Here is a 16,519-nt window from a genome sequence, read left to right on the forward strand (position 1 = left end):
GGCTATATGGGACTTTTTAAGCTAATTCTCTAATCTATAGAACTATTTCCCCATCTTTTACACTTGCAGCATTTTACCGCTTCTATGGAAAGCTACCGGGCCCTGGAAATCTGAGACTTTAGTTTCTTCCTTTCGGCCTTGCTAACCAATAAGGGATATCTATTAGACGCCTCCTTCTTAATGTTACAGGATTCTGATGAAGGCATTTGGCATCACTCATGAGGTCATAGGCATTTGCCTCAGTCTGGTAATGGATAAATCAGGGGCAATTGCTGTAGGAATGGAGAAGCTATTGCTATGTATATCTATGTATTCAAGTGTCTTGAAAAGTACTTGTTTGTTATCTTGCGGCCTCGGTGTAGCACTCTGTGTCTGATGATAGGGAGGCCAGCAATGGGCCGGAGTGCTTTATTGCATCAGGAGAATGGTGTGACCATTCTGAGTGGGTATTTTCTAGCTGGTACCAGTAGAACGGTTGGGGGGGGGAGGTGGAGGCAGCTAACGTCTGGGCAAGAGCATGCTCATGGTGGAGGGTATCAGGTAATAAAATCATGGCAAAAATGTCGCCGGTAAAAAAAATCACGGCACAAATGCAGTGGTTTGACACGGTAAAGGTGTACCCCATTATACCATTCAAGGGTATCGCGGGTTGTGGGGGTGTCCCCCACTTCCCGTAAATGGTATAATGGGTCCAGGGGCTGCAAGGGTGTCCCCCGCATCCTATACATGATTGTGGCGGCAAAATCATGGCATTTTTGTCGTGATATTTTGTATTCACGGCCATTTTTGCCACGATTTGAAGACATGGAACCTGGTGGAGGCAGTATTTATCTCGAAGGCGTCCTTCAAGATGCAGGTATTTATGTACTTTTTGAAGAAGGGCGGCTATGACAATTCCAGATGCTGAAGCCTTGCACCCCAATGAATATTCAAGCATGCTTTTTGGGTTTGCAGTTCTGTTGAGAAGTGAGCTTAACACTACCTTATTGTAAATTGCAATCTTGCTTACTGTAACTGAACATATATTACACTACCGTGATTACATATTTTTGGAATGCTATATGATGCACCATTATTTTATGTATACATTTGATGTATTGTGGGCTGTGGTCTAGTTGCCTTCCTCAGTACTTGAATATAATCTCATTCTCACAGCATGTGTCCTCCTCCACCAAACTGGGAATTCTATTGCACTGACATGCTAATGTTGAAGTCTCTCATTATAGCCTCTTGCACTCTTTAGGTGCTGATGTTGCTCACTGGTTCTTATGTTAGCCCAGATGTTCTCTCAATGTAACCAGTGTTACAATTGTTAAGTTACTGTATTGTTTAGGTTCCGTGTTTATTTCATGTTTGTACTTTGCATTGTTGTATGTATGTTTTATGTTAGCGCCCTGATGCCTGCTGGCTTCCGGCGCTTTATAAGCATTCAAATAAATAAATAAAATAAAAGAACGGTCTCCCGTTGTTTTCACGAAATAAATGACTTCATTGTAATTTACTTTGTGTATATTACTTCGAATTGCAATTAGGTATTCGTGGGATAAGGGGCAAAAGGGGGTTGGGGAAGGGTTTGGGGCGGGGGTGGTAGTGAAGGCGAAATGACGTAGAACCAAAATAGCCAGCGATAGCAACTTAGGGTGCAAGACTGTAGACAACATTAACGTTATATCCTTCTTTTGCATCATAGACTTGTGTCAACACATCTTCATGAGGCATCGTTGCATTCTGTCTGTGGCGACATCCTCATATCAACAACACTTTACAATATTTACTATGGCACCAAATTGAAAGTTGTCGCTTCTGCCAGTTCTCCTTCTGCAGAGAATCTATTAGCATAGAATTATTCTAATTTCATCTCAAAAAAAGTAATGTGAGTTGGCGCTTCAATTCTTTTTCTCCTTCTCTGTAATATTCAATTTTAACCTAAGCTGAATCTTTAATGTGTCAAACTGAAATAGCTTTACAGAATGTAAAACCATTCCTTGAATCCTGCTTTGTGTATCCCACGGTTTAATGCTAATCTTCTTACATGGGTATCTTCTAGACAGACATGCATTTCCTCAATCATAAGAATAGCAATACTATGTGTTAAATAAAGTAATTATACTTCTGAAACCACTCATCACATATTAACTCAAATCTCATTGTATGATTCCCGCCAAATGATAATTGTGCATTCCTTTATTTTTTTAAAAATGTTATGGGATTTCACAACTTTCCTTTATGAAAAAAGTGTGCCTGAAATATGCAATTCTGAGTACACTTCAGGGTGCTCCCATTTGGGCCTACACGTGACATCTGAAGAATGGTTTCAAAAACAGTTCTTATGAAACCTTTGCTCAGGTTTTCATCTTTACAGATCACCTCCGAACAGATTCCAAACTTTTTGAGGTGCTGCAAAAACAAATGATATTAATACCTCACTCCTGTGGTACTCCATTAATCTACCACAGAAAGACGAAAGGCTGAGTCAACCTGGGCAGAATGTAAACCTTGACTGCGGGTTGCCAATAGGAGTTTAACTCGCTGAGCTATCTTTTCGTCCTAGGTGCTTGAGTCATAATGCAAGGAAGGTGATCAGGGCAGGAACAAAGCACACATTTGGAATAAAGTAAGACATTGAAATCTTTAACAAGTAACACACCATTGTAAACATTTACAGAAAGTTGTTGAATAGTTTGATAAAATGTATTAATCGTAGATTTGTATGTGGAGCGTAGATTTGTGCGCAGTAAGTGCATAACAATGGGAAGCCAGGCTTTATAATTGAATTTACCTGGATAATCCTGCATTGATATGCAATTTTGGTACAACTTTCATTCATTGCCCATTTTATTTTGCAGAGTTTATTGCCGAAATATTTTGCCCAAAAAAAACGAATTGAAAAATATGGCGGCGGGGGTAAGGGCAAATAAGGGGAATGGGGAGTGGGCGGATTGGGAATAAATAAAAGGGGAAGCGGAGTTTGGGGGAAAATCCCTCCAAATAAAAAAAAAATGAAAAATTAGATGATTTTCTTTAGCCAAAAGGTTTCTGCAAAAATCTCTGCCAGAAAAAAAACAAAAAACAGGGATGAATGAACATAGAACCGTGATTTTAAATCATATATATGGAGCCATGCTAATGAACCTTTGCACTGTTGTAAGGGCAATGTTTGCATAGTAATGACCATGTTGAGGGGTGCACAACATATGTCTTGCGGGCCAGGTGGCAGGGTATACTTTGCTGCCCTCCAGGTCACATGTGTTTTATAATGTACTGCACCCCCATCTGTCATAGGCTAAAGCCTTCAGGTGTTCTTTGTGCTTTACTTTCTCCTTGTCCATACAGTGCTGGGTCCTGCTGTAGACTGCTGACAGAAACATAATGTGTAAAGTGTTCATAGGTCATGTGCTGGGGTCCTCTGTCTCCAACACAGGATGGGCACTCTCTCTCCCTCACGCTCTCGCTCTCTCTTTCTCTTTCTCTTTGGCACAAACAGTGTTATCCACTACTTTTACTGATCTGCTTCAGCTGGAAAATGGCAAATCTCATCCTTCAGTGTTTAACTACTATTTAAAAACATGATTTCAGTCGCATACAAGTGGCAATGCCATTACAACGCCTCACACGTGTTGCTGAATTTGTATTCTGTATTAATTGCTAGTTGGGATAGTAATGTACAGTTGCATGTACTTTCGCTCTGCTTACATGTGCCAGCTGTGAGGAGCCAGGAGTGAGGCATGAGCACAGAGGAGTCATGTTTGTTGCTACAAACATTTAATACGTTAAATGGGGGTTTGAATAAAAAACTCTCTATCCCTAATCTAGGAGGAATTTCCCTACCTCAACCAAAACTAATGGGTCTGTCAGGTGTCAAGATGCCCAACAAAAAGTATGTCCTGTGTCTGTGATAATCTTGTGGCGTTCATTGGTTTTAAAACCTTATACCCAGTTCAACAGACATTCACGATAGTCCTAAAGTTAAAATCCAACATGAAGCATATAAAACAATCCATCAAACATAAAGATTGTAGTCACATACAGTATAGTAGCACTGCTAATCTCATAGGAACAATTGGAGTAAATAGTAACATAATTGATACAGATATAAATAGCAATATTAAAAGTAAGTTTAAAAGTAACTTTTTTTTCATTAAATAAACTCTTAATTAGATCAGATGCAATCTTCCATATGTAAAAACAGCGGCCGTGATTAACACAGATTCGGCTCCTAATAATCTGCTCCAAAACTGTTTGCCTTCTCTACTTAGCTGGCTGGTAACAAAAATTGAGTAAGTGTGCATTTCTGAGCATTGTGTCAAAATATGTCGCGCTGACGCAATATCCGTATTACAGAGGCAACATTTCCCCCTGTCTCTGGGTAATTTCTTCAATCTCCCTGTATGCTCATGAGTTGGCAGGATGCCTAGGTGCAAATAAATAATTTATCTACGTATAGGAGTAGAACAGAGTTTGCTTAAATACGAACGGGGCAACTGCCTAGAGAAACCGTGAGTGCTATCTTCCACATACAACCTCATTGTAGACAATCTGCATTTTTGCAAAGATAAAAGTTCTAGACTTCTTTTTTAAGCTAGAGGTCCAATTTGGAAGAATCAGTAGGTCATCCAAACAAAATAATGAAATCATCAAACTGGCCCATTGAAGTCTTGCCTAGTTACAATAAAAACTCATTTTTGCAGACTTGTGTATTTATGGCCGCTAGATAATACTGAAGGGTATTTGGTATGTTCGCAGAGAGTAAGTTCGTAATATATAGGTTATTAAATGGCGTGAGCCCAGCGAGATCTGACAGATTGCAATTCAAGTTTGCATTGAAGGGCCTCCACTGGCACAGACTCTGGGACCAACAACACAAAAAGGAGGTAGAAGGGAAACCAACCCTCAACACGTTAACAACCTTTAGTAAACGACATTAGGGTCAAACGGGCATCTCGATTCCATTTCACACAGGTAACCTCAGGACTAACAATGTTATTGGATGATAGTCTGCCCCTTATTTCATTAAATTAACAGGCAGTGTCAACAGACTAAAAAAATATATGATTTTTATTGATATACACAAGTCAAACACATAGGGCCTCATTACGACCCCGGCGCTAAACCATGGTGCTATTAGCACCATGGTCCATGCCGGGGTCCGCTATGGTGAATAGCGGAATTACCGCCCCATTCCAAGGTTGGCGGGGCGGTAATTCCCCATTCACCATGGGCCCTTCCCCATTCCCATTTTTGCCACATAGGGCTCAATGGGAATGGGGAAGGCGCTAAGTACGGTGCCGCAAATTGCGGCACTGTACTTAGCACCAAGGTCCCTTTGCGGCACCCTACTTTAACGGCTGGTAAAACCAGCCGTTAAGGTCGGGTCCCGCAAAGGGACCTCGTAATTAGGCGCTAATAGGTTAACAGCGCCGCAGCCTTTTACAGCGCCGTTAACCCATTAGCGCCTGGGTCGTAATGAGGCCCCTACTCTGGGACCCCCAGATTAGATATCAATATCTTCCCTTCAAGACCGTCCACCCAACCCATCAGATGTTCAGGAATAGCAGCCAAACCATATAAGATTCCTGGGATAATACTCTTCCAGTACGCAGCTTTTTGCCCTTCTACATTATTTCCTCCCTTTAGACGGATGAATTTATTAAAAAGGAACCATTTCTTCAAGATCTGTGTACATATAAAATCGTTAAAAAATGTGGAGGTAGGAGAACCACAGATATATAGAACCCAAGATATGTATATTCATCAACAACTTCCAGGCCCTTCCCATTCATGAACCATCTAAACTATACCCTTCTGGATCACGCCCTAATGGCTGCAAGTTTTATTTTTGTATGAGTTAACAATTACATTATTTTTCCCCGCATAGATTGCCAGGGCATTTATTGATCGTTGTAACCCAATTGGGGTACGATCCAGCAAGATAGTGTCATCGACGTAGTACACCCAAGACAGCACCATCTTCTCGAATCCTCTTCTGGCTCTCACATTCTAAATAAACTCTAAGGTGTGAAGGATATTGTCTCTTGTTTTTCAAAAGTTACCAAATGTTCAAGTTATTGATATTGATATTTTATTTGTATCGCACTCATACACAAGTGCAACACAAAAGTTCAAATTCAATGAAAAGCGTTTCAATTAACAATTTTCAAAGTTCCATAGAATAACTTCCTTCCCCAGATTACTTGTTCCAATATCACAAGTTCAAAAAGAATATTCAGGTTCCAAGAGGATTTCTCTCCCCCCTTGCTATCTTTGCTTTTTTGGGGGAACACATCCCTTCCCCAGGCTTTCTCTTGACCGTTTAACACATTGCAAATCTTGAGGGTATGTCTCTTCTTAAGGACTTTCCCTTCCTTTATATCTTTCCACAACAGTTCATAATCACAAGTGCATTATCTTCCTTGAGATTCTGTATAGTTCATAATCCTAAGGGTATTACCTTCCTTCAGATTTTTTGTAATTTATCTTCACCTGGTATACTCTCCTGCCAGGACTTGTTACACCAACACTTAATTTTACTTTCACCTGGATACACCTTCCCATCTGGAACCTTTTACACACTTATCTTCGCCTGGTTTAATTTCTTGCAAGGACTTTATTACATAAATACTTAACTTCACCTGGTTTACTTTCTTGCCAGGACTTTGTCTTGCAAATACATAACTTCACCTGGTATACTTTATTGCCAGGACTTTATCACACACATACCTTCCCTTTAATGCTTGGGTTCAATAACCCACTTGTGACTTGTTTTACAAATCCTTTTTATTCTTTAGTGTTTTTGCTTTTGGCCTCTCGTGTTTTCAAGAAGCGTCTAGCTTTATTAGGCTATCCGGTAACCCACCTGTGTGCTCAGGGTTCACCGGTAACTTCTGCCCCCCCCTCTCTTTGGTTCCCTTCAATCTGTGTTATTCCTATGGAGAGATACACATGTGTGCTTTCCGGTTCCCTCCAGCACTCCTTTGCTCCTGACTGCTGCAGTGTACTGGCTTTGTGTGTGCCTGGTTAAGTGCTGTACCCTTTGTGTCTCTCTTTCAGTGGTTCCGCAGTTCCCACCACTCTCTCCTTTGGCAGTGAGCTGTCCACATCATGGCTTCACCTTTCCTCATTCAGATTTGCCTTTACTTCGCCTGCCGTGGCCTGTTCTCTCCCAGCATGATATTCATTGTTACTGCAGTTTGTGCTGCGGTTCAGCTTCTGCATCTCTCGTCTCTTCTTCCCCTCCTTCTTCTTTCTGTCAGGTGTAGCTGGCCATATTAAAACTTCCCGGCTTGATTATTCATCTTCCAACAACTAGACGATGCGTTGGTCTTCCGGGTCTCATAATCTTCATTACTCTATGATTCTTTCTTAAGTCAGTGGTCATGGGGCCATTTCTTAAATGGCTTTGAGGAAGTGGATACTGAACTTTTTTGGAAGTAATCCTCGCTACTCTCTGCTTCTTCCTCATCCCAGTTGTCCATATGCTATCCCTCATGGGAGTTTTGGGAGTAACAAAAGTAGATCTACATTGAGCTGCAGTATTCTAATTGTGGGGCGTGCCCCCATAGTGGTCCGCAGAGGTCCACGGCCACATTCCTGTGTGGCCGTGAGAGCCCAGCATGAAGTGTGTAAAAAAACTTTTTTTTTTTATATTGGAAGAAATGGGCTGGGGCAGCTCACATGGTCGGGCTAAAGCATGAAACTGTCTCAGGTACCAATGAAAAAGTGGCTCATAGTGGTAAATGGATATTCATTCCTTTAGCCACAGACTGTTTGAATAGTACCTAAGGGGGTGCTAACATGTAAGTAAATTGTGATAATTAAAGAATATTTATTGAGCAACAATGGTCAAAATTATTAACTGCATAGTGAAGTAACTCATTAAACTGGCCCACATTGGCCAGAAATGTGGCCCATTTTGACTGGTCCACACTAGCATTTTGCATTTTTGGTAGAGGCATTGCCCTATTGCCCTGTAGGCCAGAGTGAACCTGGCATCTCATTCATAATGGTGAGGGGGCACCCACCCAGTGGCCCCCTAACCATTATGGAGTAGCTAAGGAACCAATCCAGTGAAACAATGAGCCCTCGATCAGCTGCTTTTTCCAGCTGAGGGAGTGCTCCTGGGCTGGCTGAACTGTCTGTCAAAGGGAAACCCCATTTCCCTTCTTCAGTTCAGGTCCCCAGCCGCATATGCTCACTGAGCCATGCAAGGCTGGGGCGTTTTGTTCCGCCAGCATTGCATAGCTCATTGGAAATGCTGGCTGGGGCACTGAATGCCTGTATGTGTGAGGCTGAGCTCCTGCCCCTCCTCGAACATACGGACAGAGCAGCCTGGAGCAGGGCATTTCAGCACCCACACGCAGGCCAATGCAGAAGGTACAATTATGTTCATTTTTTATTTCTTTTATTTAAACATGTGTATGGATGCGTGTATGCTTGTCTTATGAGTGAGTGTCTGGTGATGGATGCTCGTGTGAATGATAGAGTGATTGCTGTATGAATGTGTGTGTGTGTGTGTTAGTTTGTTTTGGTCCGTTGAGCCGATTTTGAGGGGCAAGGAGGGTTGTACACAAAGGCATTTTAAAAATTGTGTGCGCCAATAAATAAAGTTTAAAAAACAAAAATGCCTAAATACCTTTGGTGCACAATACCCCTACCCACCTACCAAAATCAGCTCTTCTTCTGAGGCACTGTGGAGCCCAGAGGCCAGGGATGGTATTTTTTAACTGGTTTTCTATCATAGATGTTCAGCCAAAAATACCATGCTTTCCCTCTTGGCACCCGAGCGCCTTGCATGAAACACATAATCATGTTGATTTTGTTAGGCCCAGTGTGTCCTAGGGGACAAGGATGATATCTTTTTACTGGACATCTAACATAGATGTCCAGTAAAAAAAATGTCATGCCTGCCCCCTGGACCTCCCAGCACCATTTGCGAACTGTTTGGCTATTTACCCATTTTTCTTTTTAAAGTATGCTCTACAATGCAACATTTGAACCCATTATTTTACAAAAAAGTCATGGGGGAAAACCCTCCAAACTTCCCTTGATTGGTTCGGGCTCCCTCGCTGCGCTCGGTCTCTATGGCATATTTGGGGGAAATAGTTTTGCCCCTACACTTAAAAAATTCACCAGCCGCCACTGGCCGTTTGACTGTGTAGGGAACGGGTTGGGGGAGCCCAGGGACTGTGGTGGGAGCAGGATGGACGGGAACCATGGGATAGTGGTGGGAGCAGGGTGGGGAGAGACCAGGGACTCGGTAGGAGTGGGATGAGGGAGCCCAGCGACTGTGATGAGAGTAGGTGGGGGACCCGGGGGACTATACTGGGAGTAGGGTACGTGACAGCATGCAATAGATACTGTCCATTTGGCATTTTTTGGGGTGGGGGCTGGCCTGCCCACATTTTGCTCAGGGGGGCCCCAGGCCAAAAAAGTTTGAAGACCACTGACATAGAGGTTGGGGAGGAGACTTGACAGTATGCCATTAATTTATGGAGGACAGAGGGAACATCCCTGAAATGAAAAGGGGGTATGTGGTTTCCTCCAACAGCGCCTTCTTCTTTCTCTGAGGTGTACCTGACCCCAGATGGTCCTCCTTCATATAGCCGCCCCCGGGGTCAGACAGCAGCTGCCGTCCCCTGACCATATAGCAGGAGGTCTCCACAGGGAAAGAAGTGAGGACATTGCCAGATTCATCACATCACAGATTTGTCTCGGGAGGATAGCTCAGGGGCAACACGCTGATCTTAGAAGCAAGACGAAGCGGAGCAAGAGAAGTTCGATCCCCCTGTCTGCGGTTAGAAACCTCTGGGTATTAAGCACGTTATAAATAATCCGTTGCAAAATATTACAGTACATTCAAAGTAAACTCGAGGTTTGTTGTATCTTTCGTTAGATGTACTAACACTACTCTGATCAATATTGGATATCCCCCATGGGAAGTGCTGATACTGTTGGGAAATTGCAGCAATGTGCAGGTGTTTATGTTGATATCAGACACATGCTCATGATTTTCCACCTACCTGCTTCCCACTCCCACAGCCGTTTACATTGCAATTGTTTATGACACTGAATTCTTTTAAGTCCTACTGGTTTGTTTCTCATTCGTTATTATTAGAAGAAGAAATATTAATAATTATTGTCAGAAAATGTTAAACACGTTAAATACATAATTAATGTTTTGCAGTTAATAAAACAGAGCAATTCATCTGTGCCCCTCAACATGTTTTTTCTTTTCCTTTTCAAATGTGTGCACTGATTCACAACCATTGGCTCAATCTCGTGCATACTCCAGCCAACCAGGTGATACATGTGCGGCCCATTCAGCCCCCTCAGCTAAAGCAAGTGTGCATCCCTGCCTTGGTGCAAGCACACATGATGAGATCAATGCTCTTACACCAGGTTCAAGTTTGTGCTAGTTATTATAGAATTCCATTTCAACATTAGGGCAAACTTGGCCTTGATGCAAAAACACAGTGAAAGAATTTGTTTTTGCTGTAGTAAAATGCTGCTTTAAAGCTATTATTGTGCAGATGTGCATTTTTGGCAGTCAAAGTGTTGCTTACCTTGGCCAGGGTGTACATTTCAAAGTATTTTTCTGTATTGCTGATGCACTCAATGTACTCGGTTTCCCAACAGCATGGTAGGTACATCTTATAAAGAATTCTAGACACCCAAATGGGTAATGTGTTCCACTATAGGCATTGAAAAACAATGAGCTAACACAGTGCGTGTTCCCTAACTAACTGCAGAGCTGTATAGTGTTTTCTTCTTGAGTTGAAGTCCTTGAAGTCCAGACTTACTAATCCACACGGAACTACCTTTATTTATTTATTTTGCATTTATTTCAGCACACAAAACCCACAGGCATCTACGCACTAGTTACAGAAAGTGCAATGTACAGTTCCAAAGTGCATAAAACACGCTTAAGAGTTACAGAATGAATACACAGCATGGTGACGCCTCACCTCATGGTACCGGGGCTACATCAAGTGTGCAGAAAAGCAAAGGACAACATCAGTGGGTGTGCACAGTCTGGTAAAGCCTCACCTCATGGTACAGGGGGCTACATCAGGTGTGCAGACAAGAAAAGGACAAATCAGTGGGTGTGCACAGCCTGGTAAAGTCTCACCCCATGGTATGGGGGCTATATTAGGTGTGCAGACAAGCAAAGGAAAAAATCAGTGGGTGTGCACAGTCCAGTAATGCCTCGCCTCATGGTAACGGAGCTGCATCAGGTGTGCGGACAAGCAAAGGAACACATCAGTGGGTGTGCACAGTCTGGTAAAGCCTCACCTCGTGGTACAGGGAGCTACATCAGGTGTGCAGACAAGCAAAGGACAACATCAGTGGGTGTGCACAGTCTGGTAAAGCCTCACCTCATGGTATAAGGGCTGCATCAGTTGTGCAGACAAGCAAAGGACAACCTCAGTGGGTGTGCACTGTCTGGTAAAGCCTCGCCTCACAGTACGGGGGCTGCATCAGTTGTGCAGACAAACAAAGAACAACATCAGTGGGTGTTCACGTTCTAGTATAGCCGCACTTCATGGTATGAGGGATACATCAGGTGTGCAGACAAGCAAAGGAAAAGATCAGTGGGTGTGCACAGTCTGGTAAAGCCTCACCTCATGGTACGAGGGCTACATCAGTTGTGCAGACAAGCAAAGGACAACCTCAGTGGGTGTGCACAGTCTAGTATATCCACACCTCATGGTATGAGGGCTACATCAGGTGTGCAGACAAGCAAAGGAAAAGATCAGTGGGTGTGCACAGTCTGGTAAAGCCTCGCCTCATGGTACGGGGGCTGCATCAGTTGTGCAGGCAAGCAAAGGACACAATCACTGGGTGTGCACAATCTGGTAAAGCCTCACCTCATGGTATGGGGGCTACATCAGGTGTGCAGAAAAGCAAAGAACAACATCAGCGGGTGTGCACAGTCTGGTAAAGCCTCACCTCATGGTACAGGGGGCTACATCATTTGTGCAGACAAGCAAAGGACAACATCAGTGGGTGTGCACAGTCTGGTAAAGCCTCACCTCATGGTACAGGGGGCTACATCAGGTCTGCAGACAGGCAAACTAACATATTTACATTATAGACTTTGAAGATTCCCACCTTCAAGGAACTGTTTTGTCATAATTGATGGACTTCCTTGAAAAGGTTCACTGGAAAGCGACAAGGCATTATTGTGTTGTAGTCTAGAGGTGTTCTTCATGGCAACCTGCCCAGAGGAGGCTTTTACAGCCTGACCTGCATTTTCTGTTTTCGGGGGGTAGGGTAACGAAGGAGGTGAGAGAGAGTGGCAGTAGAACAGATGCTTTTGGATGCTAACAGCAAGGGATATGAAGAGGTTGCAGGCAGGATGGCAGGTATTGTTATCTTGGCCCAGAGTAGGTTTGCTTCCTTCTTGCCTTGCCTATCTACTCACTGGATTGGTGATTCATGGACACAGGCACAGGTGGGAAAGAGACACGTGGGTTGATCTGTCATATACAAGATCAGATTATACACAGGCACTAATCAACAGCTGGTGCATTTCAACAGAGAGATCAGAGCAATACGAACTTTGCATTTGTTTTCTGTCATTGCAATGTTCGCCCATTTATGGTAGTTACACATTTACATTCTATACATATTTCTGCTATGTTTCCTTTAGGTTGTAAGGCTAATATCTGCATTCAAATGGAAAACCATATCAGCAATGATTTACTGAGTGGTAAGAAAAGTAAGATAGAGCCTTTGCAAATAGCAATCCCTGCGGGTTAGAGCCATCACAAATAATTTGGAGTGTGCCATTCGATGATATTGGCCCTCATTACGACCCTGGCGGAGAACCATGGTGCAATTTGCACCATGGTCCATGGCGCTAAGCTGCCAACTCCGCCATGGTGGTTGGCGGACTTACCGCCCCATTCCGACCTTGGCGGGGCGGTAAGTCCCCAATCCCCATTTACCCTTCCCCATTCCCATTTTTGCCCCATAGGGTATAATGGGAGTGGGGAAGGCGTTAATTACGCCACCGTAAATTACGGTGGCGTAATTAACAACAAGTCCCGTAGCGCCATGGATTTTTCCGCCTGCAAAAAGCAGGCGTAAAAATCACCATGGCGCTACGGGAACTCGTACTCAGGCGGAAAGGGGCGCCATGGTTTACGCCGGCGTGAACCCCTTTCCGCCAGGGTCGTAATGAGGGCCATTGACTAGAAGGTCAGTCTGGTCCCAGTATTTGGAAAAACTAGTATTTGAAGTGCAGGTTAACTTCATTATTGCCCAACACTTTAAGCTCTGTGGGTGAATATGTTCTTCCTAAATTACAACAGAAATTGTTGCAAAGCCTGCCTACTCCCACTTATAAGAACCAATGTACTATTCACATGGATAAGTAAAGAAAAATAAATGCTTCAGCTCCAAAATAGTTCACAAACATCTTTAAATGTCATTTTAAACATTCGATTGGTATAAATAGAAAAATGAATGTGTGTGTGAGGCAAGTTAATATTGAATTATTGGGCACACACAGTGTGAAAACATGCAACAATAAAGAAAAGCATACACAGATTTCAGAAATCTTACCAAATTAATGTCAAACGGCAACAAGTACATACATGTCACTGGCAAATATGTACAAAGAAGAAAGATAAGCTCAGGAAGCAAGTAAAATGGTCAGAGAATACACATATTATGAGAAATCTGAAGAGAATGGTGGCTTACTGATCATTTCTGGGTCCGGTGTGACATGGTGAGAAAGAACTACCAGGATGAGCGAAGTTCACACACAGGGTCAGAAAGAAACAATCCAATTCATGATCTTTGACAATGCATGCCATGTCAGAGAAAGTTAAAGGCAAAAAAAGGTATGCATGTATGTTACTTTTCAAATGTAAATGTAGACCATGTTTGGAAAAATGAGTGGCAGCAAAGATGAGATTAGCTAAGATTAAAAAACTAGGTGAAACCATATTGATACCATTGAGATTTCAGATGGAATTGGAAAAGTATGATATAGTTATCAGCTTTCATATACATGTGTATATTTGGCAATAAAAGACATGAAAGTACATGGCGAAGGTTTGCACAATAAAGGCATTCCTCAACAAACCAATTGCTTTGCTGTTATAAATCACATTTTCATTTCAGACACACAAGATGCCCTACTTCATGCTCTTTGTTAAGACCACTTTACATTCCATCTAGAAGATAGATCCATCTGGATGGTTGACCAGTTGTTCTCAGTCATAAATGTGCAGCGGTAAGGAGTACATATATTGCTATATGGAGGAGCCCTAGCTACCTACTGGATAGAGAAGACTAAGCAGCAGTAGGTCAGAGTTACTATAAGTAACATTTGTTGTGAATTGATTTGTTCATTAATCCTGGTAAATTCTTTGTGAATCGGCCATTAGTACATCCAAGTCCCTGATTCAGAAGGGGGGCTTGTGTAATTGTACTGCACTATGAATCCTTGCTCAGCTAGGCCTCAGATGGGAATACGATTGATAGGTGACTGCCTAGCGCCTACAAATGCATCGGCTCGCTTCATTTTGATTGTGATCATTAATGTATCCTGCTTGGCACTTTCTGGCCTCCAAAACTAGAGAAAACTACAAAACACTGATAGCAATCCTCCAAGCAAGCATCAATGCCCTTGCAAATGAACTTTGCTTCATCCATAGTTACCATTAGGTCTGAAAACCGAAGATGCTACATAAAATAATGCACATGGGCCCCCCTGCAATAGACGTTTGCACAAGAGAGTCTGGAATGTTAGTGCAAAAGTCACTTCTGGGCTCCAACATAAACATAAAGCCCAAGTGCAGTAGACCCTTTTACTGGACCCTCTTTAAAATCTCCTAAACTTGAAAGTAGAATTATTTCAGAAACTGGTTTATCTAGACCTAGAAATAAAAGCTAAATTCGAAATTGCTGCTGTAAAATAAAGCATGTGCTCTACTCTAAGGGACATTACAATTGCATACAACTTTACACAAAGGACATTGGAGGTGGGACAACACGTTTAAGCAATAGGGAACTGTGGTCCCAATGAGGGCTTGTTTTCTTGTAATGAAGTATTTTCCGTGGCCTATCCGAATCCTCCTGAGACTCCCATTGAAGGTAATGATGTGATATTTTCGACTACAACTCCCATCAGCCCATAGCCAGCATAGTTAATGGTATGGGATCATGAGAGGCATAGTCCAACACATCTGGTGAGCCACAGGATGCAGACCTCTGGCATTGGATAAAGAATGGATTGATGTGACATTGCATGTTGCTGATATATGCACCACTGAAATTATGCTTTATTGTTGTGATATTTGGTTAAAAAAAAAAGTAATTTCCTTTTTATGATTTGGTGTTTTTCAGGTAGCAGATTCTCCAAACTCCCAAATATGATATGAGGATGGGCATCCGTTCTGCCTCTACGATGCGAAGGGGTGATTGCGTACCTGCCTCAACAATATCAGTTGTTATGAATTCTTCCATGGACAGCAACATTCCTCACACTCTCCTATTTCTTTTCTTTATGGGTGGGACTTCTTTCTCCTTCTTGAATTGTGTCCTGCTCATTTTGTCTTATTGTATTCACTCCTTGTTTGACACAATGACTTTTGATGTGGTTTGTAAATGTTAGAACCTACTTGAGGAGTCAGGACCCCATTTTGTAACACAACTATCTGTTACATAGTTCAACATTGATTTTATAAACACAATGTTTCATTTGTTAATGTCAAACAAGGACAACTGGTGAAATATTGAAGCTGTTGAACAGAGGCACGTATAAAACTTTAATTCCCATACAGGGAACATGCGCTAAGCACTTTGTATGTTCTACCATCTTGCGGAGGTAGAAACATGGCTCTTGGAGTAGGTCCGGTCCACTGAGAACCTATTGTTGCCCTTCCGACATGTCCGACTGGCCTTATCAGTGACTCCGAATTCTTAAGCTATTTAATTGCAAGGAAGCATTAACTTCATTTTTTAAGCATTCTTCTTTTGATGTGAAAGATATATTTCTGGAAATTTAATATATGATGATGGTACTATCACAACGTTCCTTGTATGTAATTATTTATTTATGACAGACATTTGTTGATAATTGTATAAAATACCAATGGCCTATTTCCTTTTGGTTGGTTTATTTTGCGTTAGATCATTCCTTTGCTATGTCACTCTCAAAATAAAGAAGGGTTTTCACAAATGAGTCTCAATTGTCATTTAAATACTGTAACTTTTTACTGGTAGATGCATTTAAGAGGACAGACATTGCCATAATAATTTTGAGGCAATCAGCTGTTTGATTTACTGAGCATTCAACTTACGCAACTTTAATTCCCATCCATCAAATGTGATTTATTTCATGTTTTTACATTTTATTTTGAGTATTTATTGAGCACAGACCTAGCTGTGTGAAGGAGTGGGCCACTTTATCAAAATGGGTCATTAGGAATACAGGTAGGGGGGCACAAGTTACAGTAGGGTACAATAAAGCAATTGGAGCAGTAAATAGAGATGAGCTGGGGGCCGG

General features: G+C 42.3%; 1 protein-coding gene across 1 annotated transcript in view; it reads left to right on the top strand.

Moving 5' to 3' along the window:
• Positions 1-16,192, top strand: part of LOC138513460 (potassium voltage-gated channel subfamily A member 2-like) — a 663,909-nt gene extending 647,717 nt beyond the window's left edge. Inside the window, exon 3 of the mRNA XM_069628328.1 lies at positions 15,358-16,192. The gene's annotated coding sequence lies outside the window, so the exon portion shown is untranslated. The remainder of the gene's footprint in view (positions 1-15,357) is intronic.
• The last annotated feature ends 327 nt before the right edge of the window (positions 16,193-16,519 follow it).

The sequence above is a fragment of the Ambystoma mexicanum genome, chromosome 12 (genome assembly GCF_040938575.1).
Source record: "Ambystoma mexicanum isolate Mex_15411 chromosome 12, UKY_AmexF1_1, whole genome shotgun sequence".
NCBI classification, from domain to species: domain Eukaryota; kingdom Metazoa; phylum Chordata; class Amphibia; order Caudata; family Ambystomatidae; genus Ambystoma; species Ambystoma mexicanum.